The sequence below is a fragment of the Pseudorasbora parva genome, chromosome 20 (assembly GCF_024679245.1).
Source record: "Pseudorasbora parva isolate DD20220531a chromosome 20, ASM2467924v1, whole genome shotgun sequence".
In the NCBI taxonomy this organism is placed as follows: domain Eukaryota; kingdom Metazoa; phylum Chordata; class Actinopteri; order Cypriniformes; family Gobionidae; genus Pseudorasbora; species Pseudorasbora parva.
In genome coordinates this window covers 14,738,303-14,763,648 of record NC_090191.1, presented here as the reverse complement: position 1 = coordinate 14,763,648, position 25,346 = coordinate 14,738,303, and the positions used below count along the sequence as shown (strand labels likewise).

The 25,346-nt window shown below is 43.0% G+C and overlaps 31 non-coding genes across 31 annotated transcripts; all 31 read right to left on the bottom strand.

The window, feature by feature from the left end:
- Nucleotides 1-427: 427 nt before the first annotated feature.
- Nucleotides 428-499, bottom strand: trnaa-ugc (transfer RNA alanine (anticodon UGC)). The gene has a single exon. It is a non-coding gene; the product is annotated as a tRNA-Ala (tRNA).
- A 2,240-nt stretch (nt 500-2,739) lies between these two features.
- On the bottom strand, nt 2,740-2,811 carry trnaa-ugc (transfer RNA alanine (anticodon UGC)). The gene has a single exon. It is a non-coding gene; the product is annotated as a tRNA-Ala (tRNA).
- A 657-nt stretch (nt 2,812-3,468) lies between these two features.
- Nucleotides 3,469-3,540, bottom strand: trnaa-ugc (transfer RNA alanine (anticodon UGC)). Its single transcript has one exon. It is a non-coding gene; the product is annotated as a tRNA-Ala (tRNA).
- A 652-nt stretch (nt 3,541-4,192) lies between these two features.
- On the bottom strand, nt 4,193-4,264 carry trnaa-ugc (transfer RNA alanine (anticodon UGC)). Its single transcript has one exon. It is a non-coding gene; the product is annotated as a tRNA-Ala (tRNA).
- A 1,175-nt stretch (nt 4,265-5,439) lies between these two features.
- Nucleotides 5,440-5,511, bottom strand: trnaa-ugc (transfer RNA alanine (anticodon UGC)). The gene has a single exon. It is a non-coding gene; the product is annotated as a tRNA-Ala (tRNA).
- A 446-nt stretch (nt 5,512-5,957) lies between these two features.
- Nucleotides 5,958-6,029, bottom strand: trnaa-ugc (transfer RNA alanine (anticodon UGC)). Its single transcript has one exon. It is a non-coding gene; the product is annotated as a tRNA-Ala (tRNA).
- A 657-nt stretch (nt 6,030-6,686) lies between these two features.
- Nucleotides 6,687-6,758, bottom strand: trnaa-ugc (transfer RNA alanine (anticodon UGC)). The gene has a single exon. It is a non-coding gene; the product is annotated as a tRNA-Ala (tRNA).
- Nucleotides 6,759-7,567: 809 nt separating this feature from the next.
- trnaa-ugc (transfer RNA alanine (anticodon UGC)) lies at nt 7,568-7,639 on the bottom strand. The gene has a single exon. It is a non-coding gene; the product is annotated as a tRNA-Ala (tRNA).
- Nucleotides 7,640-8,088: 449 nt separating this feature from the next.
- On the bottom strand, nt 8,089-8,160 carry trnaa-ugc (transfer RNA alanine (anticodon UGC)). The gene has a single exon. It is a non-coding gene; the product is annotated as a tRNA-Ala (tRNA).
- Nucleotides 8,161-9,671: 1,511 nt separating this feature from the next.
- Nucleotides 9,672-9,743, bottom strand: trnaa-ugc (transfer RNA alanine (anticodon UGC)). The gene has a single exon. It is a non-coding gene; the product is annotated as a tRNA-Ala (tRNA).
- Nucleotides 9,744-10,400: 657 nt separating this feature from the next.
- trnaa-ugc (transfer RNA alanine (anticodon UGC)) lies at nt 10,401-10,472 on the bottom strand. Its single transcript has one exon. It is a non-coding gene; the product is annotated as a tRNA-Ala (tRNA).
- A 447-nt stretch (nt 10,473-10,919) lies between these two features.
- Nucleotides 10,920-10,991, bottom strand: trnaa-ugc (transfer RNA alanine (anticodon UGC)). Its single transcript has one exon. It is a non-coding gene; the product is annotated as a tRNA-Ala (tRNA).
- A 448-nt stretch (nt 10,992-11,439) lies between these two features.
- On the bottom strand, nt 11,440-11,511 carry trnaa-ugc (transfer RNA alanine (anticodon UGC)). Its single transcript has one exon. It is a non-coding gene; the product is annotated as a tRNA-Ala (tRNA).
- Nucleotides 11,512-11,972: 461 nt separating this feature from the next.
- trnaa-ugc (transfer RNA alanine (anticodon UGC)) lies at nt 11,973-12,044 on the bottom strand. Its single transcript has one exon. It is a non-coding gene; the product is annotated as a tRNA-Ala (tRNA).
- Nucleotides 12,045-12,701: 657 nt separating this feature from the next.
- Nucleotides 12,702-12,773, bottom strand: trnaa-ugc (transfer RNA alanine (anticodon UGC)). Its single transcript has one exon. It is a non-coding gene; the product is annotated as a tRNA-Ala (tRNA).
- Nucleotides 12,774-13,219: 446 nt separating this feature from the next.
- Nucleotides 13,220-13,291, bottom strand: trnaa-ugc (transfer RNA alanine (anticodon UGC)). The gene has a single exon. It is a non-coding gene; the product is annotated as a tRNA-Ala (tRNA).
- A 658-nt stretch (nt 13,292-13,949) lies between these two features.
- Nucleotides 13,950-14,021, bottom strand: trnaa-ugc (transfer RNA alanine (anticodon UGC)). Its single transcript has one exon. It is a non-coding gene; the product is annotated as a tRNA-Ala (tRNA).
- Nucleotides 14,022-14,468: 447 nt separating this feature from the next.
- trnaa-ugc (transfer RNA alanine (anticodon UGC)) lies at nt 14,469-14,540 on the bottom strand. The gene has a single exon. It is a non-coding gene; the product is annotated as a tRNA-Ala (tRNA).
- Nucleotides 14,541-14,987: 447 nt separating this feature from the next.
- trnaa-ugc (transfer RNA alanine (anticodon UGC)) lies at nt 14,988-15,059 on the bottom strand. Its single transcript has one exon. It is a non-coding gene; the product is annotated as a tRNA-Ala (tRNA).
- A 459-nt stretch (nt 15,060-15,518) lies between these two features.
- trnaa-ugc (transfer RNA alanine (anticodon UGC)) lies at nt 15,519-15,590 on the bottom strand. Its single transcript has one exon. It is a non-coding gene; the product is annotated as a tRNA-Ala (tRNA).
- A 459-nt stretch (nt 15,591-16,049) lies between these two features.
- On the bottom strand, nt 16,050-16,121 carry trnaa-ugc (transfer RNA alanine (anticodon UGC)). The gene has a single exon. It is a non-coding gene; the product is annotated as a tRNA-Ala (tRNA).
- A 2,017-nt stretch (nt 16,122-18,138) lies between these two features.
- On the bottom strand, nt 18,139-18,210 carry trnaa-ugc (transfer RNA alanine (anticodon UGC)). The gene has a single exon. It is a non-coding gene; the product is annotated as a tRNA-Ala (tRNA).
- Nucleotides 18,211-18,669: 459 nt separating this feature from the next.
- On the bottom strand, nt 18,670-18,741 carry trnaa-ugc (transfer RNA alanine (anticodon UGC)). The gene has a single exon. It is a non-coding gene; the product is annotated as a tRNA-Ala (tRNA).
- Nucleotides 18,742-19,929: 1,188 nt separating this feature from the next.
- Nucleotides 19,930-20,001, bottom strand: trnaa-ugc (transfer RNA alanine (anticodon UGC)). Its single transcript has one exon. It is a non-coding gene; the product is annotated as a tRNA-Ala (tRNA).
- Nucleotides 20,002-20,447: 446 nt separating this feature from the next.
- trnaa-ugc (transfer RNA alanine (anticodon UGC)) lies at nt 20,448-20,519 on the bottom strand. Its single transcript has one exon. It is a non-coding gene; the product is annotated as a tRNA-Ala (tRNA).
- A 658-nt stretch (nt 20,520-21,177) lies between these two features.
- On the bottom strand, nt 21,178-21,249 carry trnaa-ugc (transfer RNA alanine (anticodon UGC)). The gene has a single exon. It is a non-coding gene; the product is annotated as a tRNA-Ala (tRNA).
- A 447-nt stretch (nt 21,250-21,696) lies between these two features.
- Nucleotides 21,697-21,768, bottom strand: trnaa-ugc (transfer RNA alanine (anticodon UGC)). The gene has a single exon. It is a non-coding gene; the product is annotated as a tRNA-Ala (tRNA).
- Nucleotides 21,769-22,216: 448 nt separating this feature from the next.
- trnaa-ugc (transfer RNA alanine (anticodon UGC)) lies at nt 22,217-22,288 on the bottom strand. The gene has a single exon. It is a non-coding gene; the product is annotated as a tRNA-Ala (tRNA).
- Nucleotides 22,289-22,747: 459 nt separating this feature from the next.
- trnaa-ugc (transfer RNA alanine (anticodon UGC)) lies at nt 22,748-22,819 on the bottom strand. Its single transcript has one exon. It is a non-coding gene; the product is annotated as a tRNA-Ala (tRNA).
- Nucleotides 22,820-23,278: 459 nt separating this feature from the next.
- On the bottom strand, nt 23,279-23,350 carry trnaa-ugc (transfer RNA alanine (anticodon UGC)). Its single transcript has one exon. It is a non-coding gene; the product is annotated as a tRNA-Ala (tRNA).
- A 657-nt stretch (nt 23,351-24,007) lies between these two features.
- trnaa-ugc (transfer RNA alanine (anticodon UGC)) lies at nt 24,008-24,079 on the bottom strand. Its single transcript has one exon. It is a non-coding gene; the product is annotated as a tRNA-Ala (tRNA).
- Nucleotides 24,080-25,346: the final 1,267 nt, after the last annotated feature.

The following is a 25,346-nucleotide window of genomic DNA, read 5'->3' as shown; positions in this document are numbered from 1 at the left end:
TCCTGCAGGCTAGTGGAAAGTTCCACATTGCTTTGAAATGCTAGCTTGAGTAAAAGGGACATGAAACTCACCACAACCTTCACAAGGGGCAGTAGCTCAATGGTAGAGCATATACTTTGCATGTGTTAGGCTAATGGAAAGTTCCACATTCCTTTAAATTGCTGTGGATTGAAACCAGGACCTTTGTTGCAAAAAAAATAAAAAATAAATCTTTTCAATTCTACAACTTTCCTTGGAGACGCTGAGATTGAACCGAGGAGCTCATACATGCAAAGCATGTTCTCTACCACTGAACCACTGGCCCTTGTGAATGTTGGGCTGAGTTACAAGTGCCTTGTACTCAAGCTAGATGCAAATTTCCCAACTAAAAAATTAGGCAGAGAGAGATGTGCAACAGAAAAAGCTTTGAGTTAAAGGATGACTTTCTTGGAGATGCTGGGGATTGAACCCAGGACCTCATACATGCAAAGCATGCGCTCTACCACTGAGCTACATCCCCTGATGGACTGAAGCAAGTTTCCTGCAGGCGAGTGGAAAGTTCCACATTGCTAAGAAATGCTAGCTTGAGTAAAAGGGACATGAAACTCACCACAACCTTCACAGGGGGCAGTAGCTCAATGGTAGAGTATATGCTTTGCATGTATGAGGCTAAAGGAAAGTTCCAAATTGCTTTAAAATGCTGGGGATTGAACCCAGGACATTTGTTGCAAAAAAAATCCAACAAAACAACATTACAATTCTACGTGGTGACACGGGAACTTTCTTTGGAGACGCTGGGGATTGAACCCAGGAGCTCATACATGCAAAGCATGTGTTCTACCACTGAGCCACTGGCCCTAGTGAAGGTTGGGCTGAGATACATGTACCTTATACTCAAGCTAGCTGCCATTTTTCCAAATATAAATTAGGCAGAGAGAGATGCACAACAGATAAAGCTTTGAGGTGAAGTATAACTATCCTTGGAGTTGCTGGAGATTGAACCCATGACCACATGCATGCAAAGCATATGCTCTACCACTGAACCACTGGCCCTTGTGAATGTTGGGCTGAGTTACATGTGCCTTGTACTCAAGCTAGATGCTAATTTCCCAACTAAATAATTAGGCAGAGAGAGATGTGCAACAGATAAAGGTTTGAGTTAAATGATAACTTTCCTTGGAGATGCTGGGGATTGAACCCAGGACCTCATACATGCAAAGCATGCGCTCTACGACTGAGCTACATCCCCTGACGGAATGAAGCAAGTTTCCTGCAGGCTAGTGGAAAGTTCCACATTGCTTTGAAATGCTAGCTTGAGTAAAAGGGACATGAAACTCACCACAACCTTCACAAGGGGCAGTAGCTCAATGGTAGAGCAGGTGCTTTGCATGTATGAGGCTAAAGGAAAGTTCCAAATTGCTTTAAAATGCTGGGGATTGAACCCAGGACATTTGTTGCAAAAAAATCCAACAAAATAACTTTACAATTCTACGTGGTAACACAGGAACTTTCATTGGAGACGCTGGGGATTGAACCCATGACCACATGAATGCAAGGCATATGCTCTACCACTGAGCTACTGTCACTTGAGAAAGCCGTGCTGAGTTACATGTGCCTTGTACTCAAGCTAGATGCTAATTTCCCAACTAAATAATTAGGCAGAGAGAGATGTGCAACAGATAAAGGTTTGAGTTAAAGGATAACTTTCCTTGGAGATGCTGGGGATTGAACCCAGGACCTTATACATGCAAAGCATGCGCTCTACCACTGAGCTACATCCCCTGATCGACTGAAGCAAGTTTCCTGCAGGCTAGTGGAAAGTTCCACATTGCTTTGAAATGCTAGCTTGAGTAAAAGGGACATGAAACTCACCACAACCTTCACAAGGGGCAGTAGCTCAATGGTAGAGCAGGTGCTTTGCATGTATGAGGCTAAAGGAAAGTTCCAAATTGCTTTAAAATGCTGGGGATTGAACCCAGGACATTTGTTGCAAAAAAATCCAACAAAATAACTTTACAATTCTACGTGGTAAGACGGGAACTTTCCTTGGAGAAGCTGGGGATTGAACCCATGACCACATGAATGCAAAGCATATGCTCTACCACTGAGCTACTGTCACTTGAGAAAGCTGTGCTGAGTTACATGTGCCTTGTACTCAAGCTAGTTGTTATTTTTCCAAATATAAATTTGGCAGAGAGAGATGTGCAACAGAAAAAGCTTTGAGTTAAAGGATGACTTTCTTGGAGATGCTGGGGATTGAACCCAGGACCTCATAAATGCAAAGCATGCAGTCTACCACTGAGCTACATCCCCTGATGGACTGAAGCAAGTTTCCTGCAGCCTAGTGGAAAGTTCCACATTGCGTTGAAATGCTAGCTTGAGTAAAAGGGACATGTAACTCACCACAACCTTCACAAGAGGCAGTAGCTCAATGGTAGAGCATATACTTTGCATGTGTGAGGCTAATGGAAAGTTCCACATTCCTTTAAATAGCTGGGGATTGAAACCAGGACCTTTGTTGCAAAAAAAATAAAAAATAAAACTTTTCAATTCTACAACTTTCCTTAGAGACGCTGAGATTGAACACAGGAGCTCATACATGCAAAGCATGTGGTGTACCACTGAACCACTGGCCCTTGTGAATTTTGGGCTGAGATACATGTGCTTTGTACTCAAGCTAGATGCTAATTTTCCAACTAAATAATTAGGCAGAGAGAGATGTGCAACAGATAAAGGTTTGAGTTAAAGGAAAACTTTCCTTGGAGATGCTGGGGATTGAACCCAGGACCTCATACATGCAAAGCATGCGCTCTACCACTGAGCTACATCCCCTGATGGACTGAAGCAAGTTTCCTGCAGGCGAGTGGAAAGTTCCACATTGCTAAGAAATGCTAGCTTGAGTAAAAGGGACATGAAACTCAGCACAACCTTCACAGGGGGCAGTAGCTCAATGGTAGAGTATATGCTTTGCATGTATGAGGCTAAAGGAAAGTTCCAAATTGCTTTAAAATGCTGGGGATTGAACCCAGGACATTTGTTGCAAAAAAAATCCAACAAAACAACTTTACAATTCTACGTGGTGACACGGGAACTTTCTTTGGAGACGCTGGGGATTGAACCCAGGAGCTCATACATGCAAAGCATGTGTTCTACCACTGAGCCACTGGCCCTAGTGAAGGTTGGGCTGAGATACATGTACCTTATACTCAAGCTAGCTGCCATTTTTCCAAATATAAATTAGGCAGAGAGAGATGCACAACAGATAAAGCTTTGAGGTGAAGTATAACTATCCTTGGAGTTGCTGGAGATTGAACCCATGACCACATGCATGCAAAGCATATGCTCTACCACTGAACCACTGGCCCTTGTGAATGTTGGGCTGAGTTACATGTGCCTTGTACTCAAGCTAGATGCTAATTTCCCAACTAAATAATTAGGCAGAGAGAGATGTGCAACAGATAAAAGTTTGAGTTAAATGATAACTTTCCTTGGAGATGCTGGGGATTGAACCCAGGACCTCATACATGCAAAGCATGCGCTCTACCACTGAGCTACATCCCCTGATGGACTGAAGCAAGTTTCCCGCAGGCTAGTGGAAAGTTCCACATTGCTTTGAAATGCTAGCTTGAGTAAAAGGGACATGAAACTCACCACAACCTTCACAAGGGGCAGTAGCTCAATGGTAGAGCATATGCTTTGCATGTATTAGGCTAATGGAAAGTTCCAAATTGCTTTAAAATGCTGGGGATTGAACCCAGGACCTTTTTTGCAAAAGTTTTTTGCAAAAAAAATACAAAAAAATCCTTACAATTCAAAAAATTTCTTTGGAGACACTGGGGATTGAACCCAGGAGTTCATACATACAAAGCATGCGCTCTACCACTGAGCCACTGGACTTGTGAAGGTTGGGCTGAGTTACATGTACCTTATACTCAAGCTAGTTGCTATTTTTCCAAAAATAAATTAGGCAGTGAGAGATGCGCAACAGATAAAGCTTAGTGTTGAAGGACAATTTCCTTTGGAGTAGCTGGGGATTGAACCCATGACCACATGCATGCAAAGCATATGCTCTACCACTGAGCTACTGGCACTTGAGAAAGCTGTGCTGAGTTACATTTGCCTTGTACTCAAGCTAGTTGCTATTTTTCCAAATTTAAATTTGGCAGAGAGAGATGTGCAACAGATAAAGCTTTGAGTTAAAGGATGACTTTCTTGGAGATGCTGGGGATTGAACCCAGGACCTCATACATGCAAAGCATGCGCTCTACCACTGAGCTACATCCCCTGATGGACTAACGCAAGTTTCCTGCAGGCGAGTGGAAAGTTCCACATTGCTTTGAAATGCTAGCTTGAGTAAAAGGGACATGTAACTCACCACAACCTTCACAAGAGGCAGTAGCTCAATGGTAGAGCATATACTTTGCATGTGTGAGGCTAATGGAAAGTTCCACATTCCTTTAAATTGCTGGGGATTGAAACCAGGACCTTTGTTGCAAAAAAAATAAAAAATAAATCTTTTCAATTCAACAACTTTCCTTGGAGACGCTGAGATTGAACCGAGGAGCTCATACATGCAAAGCATGTTCTCTACCACTGAACCACTGGCCCTTGTGAATGTTGGGCTGAGTTACAAGTGCCTTGTACTCAAGCTAGATGCAAATTTCCCAACTAAAAAATTAGGCAGAGAGAGATGTGCAACAGAAAAAGCTTTGAGTTAAAGGATGACTTTCTTGGAGATGCTGGGGATTGAAACCAGGACCTCATACATGCAAAGCATGCGCTCTACCACTGAGCTACATCCCCTGATGGACTGAAGCAAGTTTCCTGCAGGCGAGTGTAAAGTTCCACATTGCTAAGAAATGCTAGCTTGAGTAAAAGGGACATGAAACTCACCACAACCTTCACAGGGGGCAGTAGCTCAATGGTAGAGTATATGCTTTGCATGTATGAGGCTAAAGGAAAGTTCCAAATTGCTTTAAAATGCTGGGGATTGAACCCAGGACATTTGTTGCAAAAAAAATCCAACAAAACAACTTTACAATTCTACGTGGTGACACGGGAACTTTCTTTGGAGACGCTGGGGATTGAACCCAGGAGCTCATACATGCAAAGCATGTGTTCTACCACTGAGCCACTGGCCCTAGTGAAGGTTGGGCTGAGATACATGTACCTTATACTCAAGCTAGCTGCCATTTTTCCAAATATAAATTAGGCAGAGAGAGATGCACAACAGATAAAGCTTTGAGGTGAAGTATAACTATCCTTGGAGTTGCTGGAGATTGAACCCATGACCACATGCATGCAAAGCATATGCTCTATCACTGAACCACTGGCCCTTGTGAATGTTGGGCTGAGTTACATGTGCCTTATACTCAAGCTAGATGCTAATTTCCCAACTAAATAATTAGACAGAGAGAGATGTGCAACAGATAAAGGTTTGAGTTAAATGATAACTTTCCTTGGAGATGCTGGGGATTGAACCCAGGACCTCATACATGCAAAGCATGCGCTCTACCACTGAGCTACATCCCCTGACGGAATGAAGCAAGTTTCCTGCAGGCTAGTGGAAAGTTCCACATTGCTTTGAAATGCTAGCTTGAGTAAAAGGGACATGAAACTCACCACAACCTTCACAAGGGGCAGTAGCTCAATGGTAGAGCATATACTTTGCATGTGTGAGGCTAATGGAAAGTTCCACATTCCTTTAAATTGCTGGGGATTGAAACCAGGACCTTTGTTGCAAAAAAAATAAAAAATAAATCTTTTCAATTCTACAACTTTCCTTGGAGACGCTGAGATTGAACCGAGGAGCTCATACATGCAAAGCATGTTCTCTACCACTGAACCACTGGCCCTTGTGAATGTTGGGCTGAGTTACAAGTGCCTTGTACTCAAGCTAGATGCAAATTTCCCAACTAAAAAATTAGGCAGAGAGAGATGTGCAACAGAAAAAGCTTTGAGTTAAAGGATGACTTTCTTGGAGATGCTGGGGATTGAACCCAGGACCTCATACATGCAAAGCATGCGCTCTACCACTGAGCTACATCCCCTGATGGACTGAAGCAAGTTTCCTGCAGGCGAGTGGAAAGTTCCACATTGCTAAGAAATGCTAGCTTGAGTAAAAGGGACATGAAACTCACCACAACCTTCACAGGGGGCAGTAGCTCAATGGTAGAGTATAAACTTTGCATGTATGAGGCTAAAGGAAAGTTCCAAATTGCTTTAAAATGCTGGGGATTGAACCCAGGACATTTGTTGCAAAAAAAATCCAACAAAACAACTTTACAATTCTACGTGGTGACACGGGAACTTTCTTTGGAGACGCTGGGGATTGAACCCAGGAGCTCATACATGCAAAGCATGTGTTCTACCACTGAGCCACTTGCCCTAGTGAAGGTTGGGCTGAGATACATGTACCTTATACTCAAGCTAGCTGCCATTTTTCCAAATATAAATTAGGCAGAGAGAGATGCACAACAGATAAAGCTTTGAGGTGAAGTATAACTATCCTTGGAGTTGCTGGAGATTGAACCCATGACCACATGCATGCAAAGCATATGCTCTACCACTGAACCACTGGCCCTTGTGAATTTTGGGCTGAGATACATGTGCTTTGTACTCAAGCTAGATGCTAATTTTCCAACTAAATAATTAGGCAGAGAGAGATGTGCAACAGATAAAGGTTTGAGTTAAAGGAAAACTTTCCTTGGAGATGCTGGGGATTGAACCCAGGACCTCATACATGCAAAGCATGCGCTCTACCACTGAGCTACATCCCCTGATGGACTGAAGCAAGTTTCCTGCAGGCGAGTGGAAAGTTCCACATTGCTAAGAAATGCTAGCTTGAGTAAAAGGGACATGAAACTCACCACAACCTTCACAGGGGGCAGTAGCTCAATGGTAGAGTATATGCTTTGCATGTATGAGGCTAAAGGAAAGTTACAAATTGCTTTAAAATGCTGGGGATTGAACCCAGGACATTTGTTGCAAAAAAAATCCAACAAAACAACTTTACAATTCTACGTGGTGACACGGGAACTTTCTTTGGAGACGCTGGGGATTGAACCCAGGAGCTCATACATGCAAAGCATGTGTTCTACCACTGAGCCACTGGCCCTAGTGAAGGTTGGGCTGAGATACATGTACCTTATACTCAAGCTAGCTGCCATTTTGTGGAAAGTTCCACATTGCTTTGAAATGCTAGCTTGAGTAAAAGGGACATGAAACTCACCACAACCTTCACAAGGGGCAGTAGCTCAATGGTAGAGCATATACTTTGCATGTGTGAGGCTAATGGAAAGTTCCACATTCCTTTAAATTGCTGGGGATTGAAACCAGGACCTTTGTTGCAAAAAAAATAAAAAATAAAACTTTTCAATTCTACAACTTTCCTTGGAGACGCTGAGATTGAACCCAGGAGCTCATACATGCAAAGCATGTTCTCTACCACTGAACCACTGGCCCTTGTGAATGTTGGGCTGAGTTACAAGTGCCTTGTACTCAAGCTAGATGCTAATTTCCCAACTAAAAAATTAGGCAGAGAGAGATGTGCAACAGATAAAGCTTTGAGTTAAAGGATAACTTTCCTTGGAGATGCTGGGGATTGAACCCAGGACCTCATACATGCAAAGCATGAGCTCTACCACTGAGCTACATCCCCTGATGGACTGAAGCAAGTTTCCTGCAGCCTAGTGGAAAGTTCCACATTGCGTTGAAATGCTAGCTTGAGTAAAAGGGACATGTAACTCACCACAACCTTCACAAGAGGCAGTAGCTCAATGGTAGAGCATATACTTTGCATGTGTGAGGCTAATGGAAAGTTCCACATTCCTATAAATTGCTGGGGATTGAAACCAGGACCTTTGTTGCAAAAAAAAAAAAAAAAAAAAAACTTTTCAATTCTACAACTTTCCTTGGAGACGCTGAGATTGATCCCAGGAGCTCATACATGCAAAGCATGTTCTCTACCACTGAACCACTGGCCCTTGTGAATGTTGGGCTGAGTTACAAGTGCCTTGTACTCAAGCTAGATGCTAATTTCCCAACTAAATAATTAGGCAGAGAGAGATGTGCAACAGATAAAGGTTTGAGTTAAAGGATAACTTTCCTTGGAGATGCTGGGGATTGAACCCAGGACCTCATACATGCAAAGCATGCACTCTACCACTGAGCTACATCCCCTGATGGACTGAAGTAAGTTTCCTGCAGGCTAGTGGAAAGTTCCACATTGCTTTGAAATGCTAGCTTGAGTAAAAGGGACATGAAACTCACCACAACCTTCACAAGGGGCAGTAGCTCAATGGTAGAGCAGGTGCTTTGCATGTATGAGGCTAAAGGAAAGTTCCAAATTGCTTTAAAATGCTGGGGATTGAACCCAGGACATTTGTTGCAAAAAAATCCAACAAAATAACTTTACAATTCTACGTGGTAACACAGGAACTTTCATTGGAGACGCTGGGGATTGAACCCATTACCACATGAATGCAAGGCATATGCTCTACCACTGAGCTACTGTCACTTGAGAAAGCTGTGCTGAGTTACATGTGCCTTGTACTCAAGCTAGATGCTAATTTCCCAACTAAATAATTAGGCAGAGAGAGATGTGCAACAGATAAAGGTTTGAGTTAAAGGATAACTTTCCTTGGAGATGCTGGGGATTGAACCCAGGACCTTATACATGCAAAGCATGCGCTCTACCACTGAGCTACATCCCCTGATGGACTGAAGCAAGTTTCCTGCAGGCTAGTGGAAAGTTCCACATTGCTTTGAAATGCTAGCTTGAGTAAAAGGGACATGAAACTCACCACAACCTTCACAAGGGGCAGTAGCTCAATGGTAGAGCAGGTGCTTTGCATGTATGAGGCTAAAGGAAAGTTCCAAATTGCTTTAAAATGCTGGGGATTGAACCCAGGACATTTGTTGCAAAAAAATCCAACAAAATAACTTTACAATTCTACGTGGTAAGACGGGAACTTTCATTGGAGAAGCTGGGGATTGAACCCATGACCACATGAATGCAAAGCATATGCTCTACCACTGAGCTACTGTCACTTGAGAAAGCTGTGCTGAGTTACATGTGCCTTGTACTCAAGCTAGTTGTTATTTTTCCAAATATAAATTTGGCAGAGAGAGATGTGCAACAGAAAAAGCTTTGAGTTAAAGGATGACTTTCTTGGAGATGCTGGGGATTGAACCCAGGACCTCATACATGCAAAGCATGCAGTCTACCACTGAGCTACATCCCCTGATGGACTGAAGCAAGTTTCCTGCAGCCTAGTGGAAAGTTCCACATTGCGTTGAAATGCTAGCTTGAGTAAAAGGGACATGTAACTCACCACAACCTTCACAAGAGGCAGTAGCTCAATGGTAGAGCATATACTTTGCATGTGTGAGGCTAATGGAAAGTTCCACATTCCTTTAAATTGCTGGGGATTGAAACCAGGACCTTTGTTGCAAAAAAAATAAAAAATAAAACTTTTCAATTCTACAACTTTCCTTAGAGACGCTGAGATTGAACACAGGAGCTCATACATGCAAAGCATGTGCTGTACCACTGAACCACTGGCCCTTGTGAATTTTGGGCTGAGTTACATGTGCTTTGTACTCAAGCTAGATGCTAATTTTCCAACTAAATAATTAGGCAGAGAGAGATGTGCAACAGATAAAGGTTTGAGTTAAAGGAAAACTTTCCTTGGAGATGCTGGGGATTGAACCCAGGACCTCATACATGCAAAGCATGCGCTCTACCACTGAGCTACATCCCCTGATGGACTGAAGCAAGTTTCCTGCAGCCTAGTGGAAAGTTCCACATTGCGTTGAAATGCTAGCTTGAGTAAAAGGGACATGAAACTCACCACAACCTTCACAAGGGGCAGTAGCTCAATGGTAGAGCAGGTGCTTTGCATGTATGAGGCTAAAGGAAAGTTCCAAATTGCTTTAAAATGCTGGGGATTGAACCCAGGACATTTGTTGCAAAAAAAATCCAACAAAACAACTTTACAACTCTACGTGGTGACACGGGAACTTTCTTTGGAGACGCTGGGGATTGAACCCAGGAGCTCATACATGCAAAGCATGTGTTCTACCACTGAGCCACTGGCCCTAGTGAAGGTTGGGCTGAGGTACATGTACCTTATACTCAAGCTAGCTGCCATTTTTCCAAATATAAATTAGGCAGAGAGAGATAAACAACAGATAAAGCTTTGAGGTGAAGTATAACTATCCTTGGAGTTGCTGGAGATTGAACCCATGACCACATGCATGCAAAGCATATGCTCTACCACTGAACCACTGGCCCTTGTGAATGTTGGGCTGAGTTACATGTGCCTTGTACTCAAGCTAGATGCTAATTTCCCAACTAAATAATTAGGCAGAGAGAGATGTGCAACAGATAAAGGTTTGAGTTAAATGATAACTTTCCTTGGAGATGCTGGGGATTGAACCCAGGACCTCATACATGCAAAGCATGCGCTCTACCACTGAGCTACATCCCCTGACGGAATGAAGCAAGTTTCCTGCAGGCTAGTGGAAAGTTCCACATTGCTTTGAAATGCTAGCTTGAGTAAAAGGGACATGAAACTCACCACAACCTTCACAAGGGGCAGTAGCTCAATGGTAGAGCAGGTGCTTTGCATGTATGAGGCTAATGGAAAGTTCCACATTCCTTTAAATTGCTGGGGATTGAAACCAGGACCTTTGTTGCAAAAAAAATAAAAAATAAAACTTTTCAATTCTACAACTTTCCTTGGAGACGCTGAGATTGAACCCAGGAGCTCATACATGCAAAGCATGTTCTCTACCACTGAACCACTGGCCCTTGTGAATGTTGGGCTGAGTTACAAGTGCCTTGTACTCAAGCTAGATGCTAATTTCCCAACTAAAAAATTAGGTAGAGAGAGATGTGCAACAGATAAAGGTTTGAGTTAAAGGATAACTTTCCTTGGAGATGCTGGGGATTGAACCCAGGACCTCATACATGCAAAGCATGCGCTCTACCACTGAGCTACATCCCCTGATGGACTGAAGCAAGTTTCCTGCAGCCTAGTGGAAAGTTCCACATTGCGTTGAAATGCTAGCTTGAGTAAAAGGGACATGTAACTCACCACAACCTTCACAAGAGGCAGTAGCTCAATGGAAGAGCATATACTTTGCATGTGTGAGGCTAATGGAAAGTTCCACATTCCTATAAATTGCTGGGGATTGAAACCAGGACCTTTGTTGCAAAAAAAAATAAAAAAAAAAACTTTTCAATTCTACAACTTTCCTTGGAGACGCTGAGATTGATCCCAGGAGCTCATACATGCAAAGCATGTTCTCTACCACTGAACCACTGGCCCTTGTGAATGTTGGGCTAAGTTACAAGTGCCTTGTACTCAAGCTAGATGCTAATTTCCCAACTAAATAATTAGGCAGAGAGAGATGTGCAACAGATAAAGGTTTGAGTTAAAGGATAACTTTCCTTGGAGATGCTGGGGATTGAACCCAGGACCTCATACATGCAAAGCATGCGCTCTACCACTGAGCTACATCCCCTGATGGACTGAAGCAAGTTTCCTGCAGGCTAGTGGAAAGTTCCACATTGCTTTGAAATGCTAGCTTGAGTAAAAGGGACATGAAACTCACCACAACCTTCACAAGGGGCAGTAGCTCAATGGTAGAGCAGGTGCTTTGCATGTATGAGGCTAAAGGAAAGTTCCAAATTGCTTTAAAATGCTGGGGATTGAACCCAGGACATTTGTTGCAAAAAAATCCAACAAAATAACTTTACAATTCTACGTGGTAACACAGGAACTTTCCTTGGAGACGCTGGGGATTGAACCCATGACCACATGAATGCAAGGCATATGCTCTACCACTGAGCTACTGTCACTTGAGAAAGCTGTGCTGAGTTACATGTGCCTTGTACTGAAGCTAGATGCTAATTTCCCAACTAAATAATTAGGCAGAGAGAGATGTGCAACAGATAAAGGTTTGAGTTAAAGGAAAACTTTCCTTGGAGATGCTGGGGATTGAACCCAGGACCTCATACATGCAAAGCATGCGCTCTACCACTGAGCTACATCCCCTGATGGAGTGAAGCAAGTTTCCTGCAGGCTAGTGGAAAGTTCCACATTGCTTTGAAGTGCTAGCTTGAGTAAAAGGGACATGAAACTCACCACAACCTTCACAGGGGGCAGTAGCTCAATGGTAGAGTATATGCTTTGCATGTATGAGGCTAAAGGAAAGTTCCAAATTGCTTTAAAATGCTGGGGATTGAACCCAGGACATTTGTTGCAAAAAAAATCCAACAAATCAACTTTACAATTCTATGTGGTGACACAGGAACTTTCTTTGGAGACGCTGGGGATTGAACCCAGGAGCTCATACATGCAAAGCATGTGTTCTACCACTGAGCCACTGGCCCTAGTGAAGGTTGGGCTGAGATACATGTACCTTATACTCAAGCTAGCTGCCATTTTTCCAAATATAAATTAGGCAGAGAGAGATGCACAACAGATAAAGCTTTGAGGTGAAGTATAACTATCCTTGGAGTTGCTGGAGATTGAACCCATGACCACATGCATGCAAAGCATATGCTCTACCACTGAACCACTGGCCCTTGTGAATGTTGGGCTGAGTTACATGTGCCTTGTACTCAAGCTAGATGCTAATTTCCCAACTAAATAATTAGGCAGAGAGAGATGTGCAACAGATAAAGGTTTGAGTTAAATGATAACTTTCCTTGGAGATGCTGGGGATTGAACCCAGGACCTCATACATGCAAAGCATGCGCTCTACCACTGAGCTACATCCCCTGACGGAATGAAGCAAGTTTCCTGCAGGCTAGTGGAAAGTTCCACATTGCTTTGAAATGCTAGCTTGAGTAAAAGGGACATGAAACTCACCACAACCTTCACAAGGGGCAGTAGCTCAATGGTAGAGCATATACTTTGCATGTGTTAGGCTAATGGAAAGTTCCACATTCCTTTAAATTGCTGTGGATTGAAACCAGGACCTTTGTTGCAAAAAAAATAAAAAATAAATCTTTTCAATTCTACAACTTTCCTTGGAGACGCTGAGATTGAACCGAGGAGCTCATACATGCAAAGCATGTTCTCTACCACTGAACCACTGGCCCTTGTGAATGTTGGGCTGAGTTACAAGTGCCTTGTACTCAAGCTAGATGCAAATTTCCCAACTAAAAAATTAGGCAGAGAGAGATGTGCAACAGAAAAAGCTTTGAGTTAAAGGATGACTTTCTTGGAGATGCTGGGGATTGAACCCAGGACCTCATACATGCAAAGCATGCGCTCTACCACTGAGCTACATCCCCTGATGGACTGAAGCAAGTTTCCTGCAGGCGAGTGGAAAGTTCCACATTGCTAAGAAATGCTAGCTTGAGTAAAAGGGACATGAAACTCACCACAACCTTCACAGGGGGCAGTAGCTCAATGGTAGAGTATAAACTTTGCATGTATGAGGCTAAAGGAAAGTTCCAAATTGCTTTAAAATGCTGGGGATTGAACCCAGGACATTTGTTGCAAAAAAAATCCAACAAAACAACTTTACAATTCTACGTGGTGACACAGAAATTTTCTTTGGAGACGGTGGGGATTGAACCCAGGAGCTCATACGTGCAAAGCATGTGTTCTACCACTGAGCCACTGGCCCTAGTGAAGGTAGAGCTGAGATACATGTACCTTATACTCAAGCTAGCTGCCATTTTTCCCAAATATAAATTAGGCAGAGAGAGATGCACAACAGATAAAGCTTTGAGGTGAAGTATAACTATCCTTGGAGTTGCTGGAGATTGAACCCATGACCACATGCATGCAAAGCATATGCTCTACCACTGAACCACTGGCCCTTGTGAATGTTGGGCTGAGTTACATGTGCCTTGTACTCAAGCTAGATGCTAATTTCCCAACTAAATAATTAGGCAGAGAGAGATGTGCAACAGATAAAGGTTTGAGTTAAATGATAACTTTCCTTGGAGATGCTGGGGATTGAACCCAGGACCTCATACATGCAAAGCATGCGCTCTACCACTGAGCTACATCCCCTGACGGAATGAAGCAAGTTTCCTGCAGGCTAGTGGAAAGTTCCACATTGCTTTGAAATGCTAGCTTGAGTAAAAGGGACATGAAACTCACCACAACCTTCACAAGGGGCAGTAGCTCAATGGTAGAGCATATACTTTGCATTTGTGAGGCTAATGGAAAGTTCCACATTCCTTTAAATTGCTGGGGATTGAAACCAGGACCTTTGTTGCAAAAAAAATAAAAAATAAAACTTTTCAATTCTACAACTTTCCTTGGAGACGCTGAGATTGAACCCAGGAGCTCATACATGCAAAGCATGTTCTCTACCACTGAACCACTTGCCCTTGTGAATGTTGGGCTGAGTTACAAGTGCCTTGTACTCAAGCTAGATGCTAATTTCCCAACTAAAAAATTAGGTAGAGAGAGATGTGCAACAGATAAAGGTTTGAGTTAAAGGATAACTTTCCTTGGAGATGCTGGGGATTGAACCCAGGACCTCATACATGCAAAGCATGCGCTCTACCACTGAGCTACATCCCCTGATGGACTGAAGCAAGTTTCCTGCAGCCTAGTGGAAAGTTCCACATTGCGTTGAAATGCTAGCTTGAGTAAAAGGGACATGTAACTCACCACAACCTTCACAAGAGGCAGTAGCTCAATGGTAGAGCATATACTTTGCATGTGTGAGGCTAATGGAAAGTTCCACATTCCTATAAATTGCTGGGGATTGAAACCAGGACCTTTGTTGCAAAAAAAAATAAAAAATAAACTTTTCAAATCTACAACTTTCCTTGGAGACGCTGAGATTGATCCCAGGAGCTCATACATGCGAAGCATGTTCTCTACCACTGAACCACTGGCCCTTGTGAATGTTGGGCTGAGTTACAAGTGCCTTGTACTCAAGCTAGATGCTAATTTCCCAACTAAATAATTAGGCAGAGAGAGATGTGCAACAGATAAAGGTTTGAGTTAAAGGATAACTTTCCTTGGAGATGCTGGGGATTGAACCCAGGACCTCATACATGCAAAGCATGCGCTCTACCACTGAGCTACATCCCCTGATAGACTGAAGCAAGTTTCCTGCAGGCTAGTGGAAAGTTCCACATTGCTTTGAAATGCTAGCTTGAGTAAAAGGGACATGAAACTCACCACAACCTTCACAAGGGGAAGTAGCTCAATGGTAGAGCAGGTGCTTTGCATGTATGAGGCTAAAGGAAAGTTCCAAATTGCTTTAAAATGCTGGGGATTGAACCCAGGACATTTGTTGCAAAAAAATCCAACAAAATAACTTTACAATTCTACGTGGTAACACGGGAACTTTCCTTGGAGAAGCTGGGGATTGAACCCATGACCACATGAATGCAAAGCATATGCTCTCCCACTGAGCTACTGTCACTTGAGAAAGCTGTGCTGAGTTACATGTGCCTTGTACTCAAGCTAGTTGTTATTTTTCCAAATATAAATTTGGCAAAGAGAGATGTGCAACAGAAAAAGCTTTGAGTTAAAGGATGACTTTCTTGGAGATGCTGGGGATTGAACCCAGGACCTCATACATGCAAAGCATGCGCTCTACCACTGAGCTACATCCCCTGATGGACTGAAGTAAGTTTCCTGCAGGCTAGTGGAAAGTTCCACATTGCTTTGAAATGCTAGCTTGAGTAAAAGGGACATGAAACTCACCACAACCTTCACAAGGGGCAGTAGCTCAATGGTAGAGCAGGTGCTTTGCATGTATGAGGCTAAAGGAAAGTTCCAAATTGCTTTAAAATGCTGGGGATTGAACCCAGGACATTTCTTGCAAAAAAATCCACCAAAATAACTTTACAATTCTACGTGGTAACACGTGAACTTTCCTTGGAGACGCTGGGGATTGAACCCATGACCACATGAATGCAAAGCATATTCTCAACCACTGAGCTACTATCACTTGAGAAAGCTGTGTTGAGTTACATGTGCCTTGTACTCAAGCTAGTTGTTATTTTTCCAAATATAAATTTGGCAGAGAGAGATGTGCAACAGAAAAAGCTTTGAGTTAAAGGATGACTTTCTTGGAGATGCTGGGGATTGAACCCAGGACCTCATACATGCAAAGCATGCGCTCTACCACTGAGCTACATCCCCTGACGGACTGAAGAAAGTTTCCTGCAGGCTAGTGGAAAGTTCCACATTGCTTTGAAATGCTAGCTTGAGTAAAAGGGACATGAAACTCACCACAACCTTCACAAGGGGCAGTAGCTCAATGGTAGAGCATATACTTTGCATGTGTGAGGCTAATGGAAAGTTCCACATTCCTTTAAATTGCTGGGGATTGAAATCAGGACCTTTGTTGCAAAAAAAATAAAAAATAAAACTTTTCAATTCTACAACTTTCCTTGGAGACGCTGAGATTGAACCCAGGAGCTCATACATGCAAAGCATGTTCTCTACCACTGAACCACTGGCCCTTGTGAATGTTGGGCTGAGTTACAAGTGCCTTGTACTCAAGCTAGATGCTAATTTCCCAACTAAAAAATTAGGCAGAGAGAGATGTGCAACAGATAAAGGTTTGAGTTAAAGGATAACTTTCCTTGGAGATGCTGGGGATTGAACCCAGGACCACATACATGCAAAGGATGCGCTCTACCACTGAGCTACATCCCCTGATGGACTGAAGCAAGTTTCCTGCAGCCTAGTGGAAAGTTCCACATTGCGTTGAAATGCTAGCTTGAGTAAAAGGGACATGTAACTCACCACAACCTTCACAAGAGGCAGTAGCTCAATGGTAGAGCATATACTTTGCATGTGTGAGGGTAATGGAAAGTTCCAAATTGCTTTAAAATGCTGGGGATTGAACCCAGGACATTTGTTGCAAAAAAATCCAACAAAATAACTTTACAATTCTACGTGGTAACACGGGAACTTTCCTTGGAGAAGCTGGGGATTGAACCCATGACCACATGAATGCAAAGCATATGCTCTCCCACTGAGCTACTGTCACTTGAGAAAGCTGTGCTGAGTTACATGTGCCTTGTACTCAAGCTAGTTGTTATTTTTCCAAATATAAATTTGGCAAAGAGAGATGTGCAACAGAAAAAGCTTTGAGTTAAAGGATGACTTTCTTGGAGATGCTGGGGATTGAACCCAGGACCTCATACATGCAAAGCATGCGCTCTACAACTGAGCTACATCCCCTGATGGACTGAAGTAAGTTTCCTGCAGGCTAGTGGAAAGTTCCACATTGCTTTGAAATGCTAGCTTGAGTAAAAGGGACATGAAACTCACCACAACCTTCACAAGGGGCAGTAGCTCAATGGTAGAGCAGGTGCTTTGCATGTATGAGGCTAAAGGAAAGTTCCAAATTGCTTTAAAATGCTGGGGATTGAACCCAGGACATTTGTTGCAAAAAAAATAAAAAATAAAACTTTTCAATTCTACAACTTTCCTTGGAGACGGTGAGATTGAACCCAGGAGCTCATACATGCAAAGCATGTTCTCTACCACTGAACCACTGGCCCTTGTGAATGTTGGGCTGAGTTACAAGTGCCTTGTACTCAAGCTAGATGCTAATTTCCCAACTAAAAAATTAGGCAGAGAGAGATGTGCAACAGATAAAGGTTTGAGTTAAAGGATAACTTTCCTTGGAGATGCTGCGGATTGAACCCAGGACCTCATACATGCAAAGCATGCGCTCTACCACTGAGCTACATCCCCTGATGGACTGAAGCAAGTTTCCTGCAGCCTAGTGGAAAGTTCCACATTGCGTTGAAATGCTAGCTTGAGTAAAAGGGACATGTAACTCACCACAACCTTCACAAGAGGCAGTAGCTCAATGGAAGAGCATTTACTTTGCATGTGTGAGGCTAATGGAAAGTTCCACATTCCTATAAATTGCTGGGGATTGAAACCAGGACCTTTGTTGCAAAAAAAAATAAAATAAAAAACTTTTCAATTCTACAACTTTCCTTGGAGACGCTGAGATTGATCCCAGGAGCTCATACATGCAAAGCATGTTCTCTACCACTGAACCACTGGCCCTTGTGAATGTTGGGCTGAGTTACAAGTGCCTTGTACTCAAGCTAGATGCTAATTTCCCAACTAAATAATTAGGCAGAGAGAGATGTGCAACAGATAAAGGTTTGAGTTAAAGGATAACTTTCCTTGGAGATGCTGGGGATTGAACCCAGGACCTCATACATGCAAAGCATGCGCTCTACCACTGAGCTACATCCCCTGATGGACTGAAGCAAGTTTCCTGCAGGCTAGTGGAAAGTTCCACATTGCTTTGAAATGCTAGCTTGAGTAAAAGGGACATGAAACTCACCACAACCTTCACAAGGGGCAGTAGCTCAATGGTAGAGCAGGTGCTTTGCATGTATGAGGCTAAAGGAAAGTTCCAAATTGCTTTAAAATGCTGGGGATTGAACCCAGGACATTTGTTGCAAAAAAATCCAACAAAATAACTTTACAATTCTACGTGGTAACACAGGAACTTTCCTTGGAGATGCTGGGGATTGAACCCATGACCACATGAATGCAAAGCATATGCTCTACCACTGAGCTACTGTCACTTGAGAAAGCTGTGCTGAGTTACATGTGCCTTGTACTCAAGCTAGTTGTTATTTTTCCAAATATAAATTTGGCAAAGAGAGATGTGCAACAGAAAAAGCTTTGAGTTAAAGGATGACTTTCTTGGAGATGCTGGGGATTGAACCCAGGACCTCATACATGCAAAGCATGCGCTCTTCCACTGAGCTACATCCCCTGATGGACTAAAGTAAGTTTCCTGCAGGCTAGTGGAAAGTTCCACATTGCTTTGAAATGCTAGCTTGAGTAAAAGGGACATGAAACTCACCACAACCTTCACAAGGGGCAGTAGCTCAATGGTAGAGCAGGTGCTTTGCATGTATGAGGCTAAAGGAAAGTTCCAAATTGCTTTAAAATGCTGGGGATTGAACCCAGGACATTTCTTGCAAAAAAATCCACCAAAATAACTTTACAATTCTACGTGGTAACACGTGAACTTTCCTTGGAGACGCTGGGGATTGAACCCATGACCACATGAATGCAAAGCATATGCTCTACCACTGAGCTACTATCACTTGAGAAAGCTGTGCTGAGTTACATGTGCCTTGTACTCAAGCTAGTTGTTATTTTCCCAAATATAAATTTGGCAGAGAGAGATGTGCAACAGAAAAAGCTTTGAGTTAAAGGATGACTTTCTTGGAGATGCTGGGGATTGAACCCAGGACCTCATACATGCAAAGCATGCGCTCTACCACTGAGCTACATCCCGTGATGGACTGAAGCAAGTTTCCTGCAGGCGAGTGGAAAGTTCCACATTGCTAAGAAATGCTAGCTTGAGTAAAAGGGACATGAAACTCACCACAACCTTCACAGGGGGCAGTAGCTCAATGGTAGAGTATAAACTTTGCATGTATGAGGCTAAAGGAAAGTTCCAAATTGCTTTAAAATGCTGGGGATTGAACCCAGGACATTTGTTGCAAAAAAAATCCAACAAAACAACTTTACAATTCTACGTGGTGACACGGGAACTTTCTTTGGAGACGCTGGGGATTGAACCCAGGAGCTCATACATGCAAAGCATGTGTTCTACCACTGAGCCACTGGCCCTAGTGAAGGTTGGGCTGAGATACATGTACCTTATACTCAAGCTAGCTGCCATTTTTCCAAATATAAATTAGGCTGAGAGAGATGCACAACAGATAAAGGTTTGAGGTGAAGTAAAACTATCCTTGGAGTTGCTGGAGATTGAACCCATGACCACATGCATGCAAAGCATATGCTCTACCACTGAACCACTGGCCCTTGTGAATGTTGGGCTGAGTTACATGTGCCTTGTACTCAAGCTAGATGCTAATTTCCCAACTAAATAATTAGGCAGAGAGAGATGTGCAACAGATAAAGGTTTGAGTTAAATGATAACTTTCCTTGGAGATGCTGGGGATTGAACCCAGGACCTCATACATGCAAAGCATGCGCTCTACCACTGAGCTACATCCCCTGACGGACTGAAGCAAGTTTCCTGCAGGCTAGTGGAAAGTTCCACATTGCTTTGAAATGCTAGCTTGAGTAAAAGGGACATGAAACTCACCACAACCTTCACAAGGGGCAGTAGCTCAATGGTAGAGCATATACTTTGCATGTTTGAGGCTAATGGAAAGTTCCACATTCCTTTAAATTGCTGGGGATTGAAACCAGGACCTTTGTTGCAAAAAAAATAAAAAATAAATCTTTTCAATTCTACAACTTTCCTTGGAGACGCTGAGATTGAACCGAGGAGCTCATACATGCAAAGCATGTTCTCTACCACTGAACCACTGGCCCTTGTGAATGTTGGGCTGAGTTACAAGTGCCTTGTACTCAAGCTAGATGCAAATTTCCCAACTAAAAAATTAGGCAGAGAGAGATGTGCAACAGAAAAAGCTTTGAGTTAAAGGATGACTTTCTTGGAGATGCTGGGGATTGAACCCAGGACCTCATACATGCAAAGCATGCGCTCTACCACTGAGCTACATCCCCTGATGGACTGAAGCAAGTTTCCTGCAGGCGAGTGGAAAGTTCCACATTGCTAAGAAATGCTAGCTTGAGTAAAAGGGACATGAAACTCACCACAACCTTCACAGGGGGCAGTAGCTCAATGGTAGAGTATAAACTTTGCATGTATGAGGCTAAAGGAAAGTTCCAAATTGCTTTAAAATGCTGGGGATTGAACCCAGGACATTTGTTGCAAAAAAAATCCAACAAAACAACTTTACAATTCTACGTGGTGACACAGAAATTTTCTTTGGAGACGGTGGGGATTGAACCCAGGAGCTCATACGTGCAAAGCATGTGTTCTACCACTGAGCCACTGGCCCTAGTGAAGGTAGAGCTGAGATACATGTACCTTATACTCAAGCTAGCTGCCATTTTTCCCAAATATAAATTAGGCAGAGAGAGATGCACAACAGATAAAGCTTTGAGGTGAAGTATAACTATCCTTGGAGTTGCTGGAGATTGAACCCATGACCACATGCATGCAAAGCATATGCTCTACCACTGAACCACTGGCCCTTGTGAATGTTGGGCTGAGTTACATGTGCCTTGTACTCAAGCTAGATGCTAATTTCCCAACTAAATAATTAGGCAGAGAGAGATGTGCAACAGATAAAGGTTTGAGTTAAATGATAACTTTCCTTGGAGATGCTGGGGATTGAACCCAGGACCTCATACATGCAAAGCATGCGCTCTACCACTGAGCTACATCCCCTGACGGAATGAAGCAAGTTTCCTGCAGGCTAGTGGAAAGTTCCACATTGCTTTGAAATGCTAGCTTGAGTAAAAGGGACATGAAACTCACCACAACCTTCACAAGGGGCAGTAGCTCAATGGTAGAGCATATACTTTGCATTTGTGAGGCTAATGGAAAGTTCCACATTCCTTTAAATTGCTGGGGATTGAAACCAGGACCTTTGTTGCAAAAAAAATAAAAAATAAAACTTTTCAATTCTACAACTTTCCTTGGAGACGCTGAGATTGAACCCAGGAGCTCATACATGCAAAGCATGTTCTCTACCACTGAACCACTGGCCCTTGTGAATGTTGGGCTGAGTTACAAGTGCCTTGTACTCAAGCTAGATGCTAATTTCCCAACTAAAAAATTAGGTAGAGAGAGATGTGCAACAGATAAAGGTTTGAGTTAAAGGATAACTTTCCTTGGAGATGCTGGGGATTGAACCCAGGACCTCATACATGCAAAGCATGCGCTCTACCACTGAGCTACATCCCCTGATGGACTGAAGCAAGTTTCCTGCAGCCTAGTGGAAAGTTCCACATTGCGTTGAAATGCTAGCTTGAGTAAAAGGGACATGTAACTCACCACAACCTTCACAAGAGGCAGTAGCTCAATGGTAGAGCATATACTTTGCATGTGTGAGGCTAATGGAAAGTTCCACATTCCTATAAATTGCTGGGGATTGAAACCAGGACCTTTGTTGCAAAAAAAAATAAAAAAATAAACTTTTCAAATCTACAACTTTCCTTGGAGACGCTGAGATTGATCCCAGGAGCTCATACATGCGAAGCATGTTCTCTACCACTGAACCACTGGCCCTTGTGAATGTTGGGCTGAGTTACAAGTGCCTTGTACTCAAGCTAGATGCTAATTTCCCAACTAAATAATTAGGCAGAGAGAGATGTGCAACAGATAAAGGTTTGAGTTAAAGGATAACTTTCCTTGGAGATGCTGGGGATTGAACCCAGGACCTCATACATGCAAAGCATGCGCTCTACCACTGAGCTACATCCCCTGATAGACTGAAGCAAGTTTCCTGCAGGCTAGTGGAAAGTTCCACATTGCTTTGAAATGCTAGCTTGAGTAAAAGGGACATGAAACTCACCACAACCTTCACAAGGGGAAGTAGCTCAATGGTAGAGCAGGTGCTTTGCATGTATGAGGCTAAAGGAAAGTTCCAAATTGCTTTAAAATGCTGGGGATTGAACCCAGGACATTTGTTGCAAAAAAATCCAACAAAATAACTTTACAATTCTACGTGGTAACACGGGAACTTTCCTTGGAGAAGCTGGGGATTGAACCCATGACCACATGAATGCAAAGCATATGCTCTCCCACTGAGCTACTGTCACTTGAGAAAGCTGTGCTGAGTTACATGTGCCTTGTACTCAAGCTAGTTGTTATTTTTCCAAATATAAATTTGGCAAAGAGAGATGTGCAACAGAAAAAGCTTTGAGTTAAAGGATGACTTTCTTGGAGATGCTGGGGATTGAACCCAGGACCTCATACATGCAAAGCATGCGCTCTACCACTGAGCTACATCCCCTGATGGACTGAAGTAAGTTTCCTGCAGGCTAGTGGAAAGTTCCACATTGCTTTGAAATGCTAGCTTGAGTAAAAGGGACATGAAACTCACCACAACCTTCACAAGGGGCAGTAGCTCAATGGTAGAGCAGGTGCTTTGCATGTATGAGGCTAAAGGAAAGTTCCAAATTGCTTTAAAATGCTGGGGATTGAACCCAGGACATTTCTTGCAAAAAAATCCACCAAAATAACTTTACAATTCTACGTGGTAACACGTGAACTTTCCTTGGAGACGCTGGGGATTGAACCCATGACCACATGAATGCAAAGCATATTCTCAACCACTGAGCTACTATCACTTGAGAAAGCTGTGTTGAGTTACATGTGCCTTGTACTCAAGCTAGTTGTTATTTTTCCAAATATAAATTTGGCAGAGAGAGATGTGCAACAGAAAAAGCTTTGAGTTAAAGGATGACTTTCTTGGAGATGCTGGGGATTGAACCCAGGACCTCATACATGCAAAGCATGCGCTCTACCACTGAGCTACATCCCCTGATGGACTGAAGCAAGTTTCCTGCAGGCGAGTGGAAAGTTCCACATTGCTAAGAAATGCTAGCTTGAGTAAAAGGGACATGAAACTCACCACAACCTTCACAGGGGGCAGTAGCTCAATGGTAGAGTATAAACTTTGCATGTATGAGGCTAAAGGAAAGTTCCAAATTGCTTTAAAATGCTGGGGATTGAACCCAGGACATTTGTTGCAAAAAAAATCCAACAAAACAACTTTACAATTCTACGTGGTGACACGGGAACTTTCTTTGGAGAGGCTGGGGATTGAACCCAGGAGCTCATACATGCAAAGCATGTGTTCTACCACTGAGCCACTGGCCCTAGTGAAGGTTGGGCTGAGATACATGTACCTTATACTCAAGCTAGCTGCCATTTTTCCAAATATAAATTAGGCAGAGAGAGATGCACAACAGATAAAGCTTTGAGGTGAAGTATAACTATCCTTGGAGTTGCTGGAGATTGAACCCATGACCACATGCATGCAAAGCATATGCTCTACCACTGAACCACTGGCCCTTGTGAATGTTGGGCTGAGTTACATGTGCCTTGTACTCAAGCTAGATGCTAATTTCCCAACTAAATAATTAGGCAGAGAGAGATGTGCAACAGATAAAGGTTTGAGTTAAATGATAACTTTCCTTGGAGATGCTGGGGATTGAACCCAGGACCTCATACATGCAAAGCATGCGCTCTACCACTGAGCTACATCCCCTGACGGACTGAAGCAAGTTTCCTGCAGGCTAGTGGAAAGTTCCACATTGCTTTGAAATGCTAGCTTGAGTAAAAGGGACATGAAACTCACCACAACCTTCACAAGGGGCAGTAGCTCAATGGTAGAGCATATACTTTGCATGTGTGAGGCTAATGGAAAGTTCCACATTCCTTTAAATTGCTGGGGATTGAAACCAGGACCTTTGTTGCAAAAAAAAATAAAAAATAAAACTTTTCAATTCTACAACTTTCCTTGGAGACGCTGAGATTGAACCCAGGAGCTCATACATGCAAAGCATGTTCTCTACCACTGAACCACTGGCCCTTGTGAATGTTGGGCTGAGTTACAAGTGCCTTGTACTCAAGCTAGATGCTAATTTCCCAACTAAAAAATTAGGCAGAGAGAGATGTGCAACAGATAAAGGTTTGAGTTAAAGGATAACTTTCCTTGGAGATGCTGGGGATTGAACCCAGGACCACATACATGCAAAGGATGCGCTCTACCACTGAGCTACATCCCCTGATGGACTGAAGCAAGTTTCCTGCAGCCTAGTGGAAAGTTCCACATTGCGTTGAAATGCTAGCTTGAGTAAAAGGGACATGTAACTCACCACAACCTTCACAAGAGGCAGTAGCTCAATGGTAGAGCATATACTTTGCATGTGTGAGGCTAATGGAAAGTTCCAAATTGCTTTAAAATGCTGGGGATTGAACCCAGGACATTTGTTGCAAAAAAATCCAACAAAATAACTTTACAATTCTACGTGGTAACACGGGAACTTTCCTTGGAGAAGCTGGGGATTGAACCCATGACCACATGAATGCAAAGCATATGCTCTCCCACTGAGCTACTGTCACTTGAGAAAGCTGTGCTGAGTTACATGTGCCTTGTACTCAAGCTAGTTGTTATTTTTCCAAATATAAATTTGGCAAAGAGAGATGTGCAACAGAAAAAGCTTTGAGTTAAAGGATGACTTTCTTGGAGATGCTGGGGATTGAACCCAGGACCTCATACATGCAAAGCATGCGCTCTACAACTGAGCTACATCCCCTGATGGACTGAAGTAAGTTTCCTGCAGGCTAGTGGAAAGTTCCACATTGCTTTGAAATGCTAGCTTGAGTAAAAGGGACATGAAACTCACCACAACCTTCACAAGGGGCAGTAGCTCAATGGTAGAGCAGGTGCTTTGCATGTATGAGGCTAAAGGAAAGTTCCAAATTGCTTTAAAATGCTGGGGATTGAACCCAGGACATTTGTTGCAAAAAAA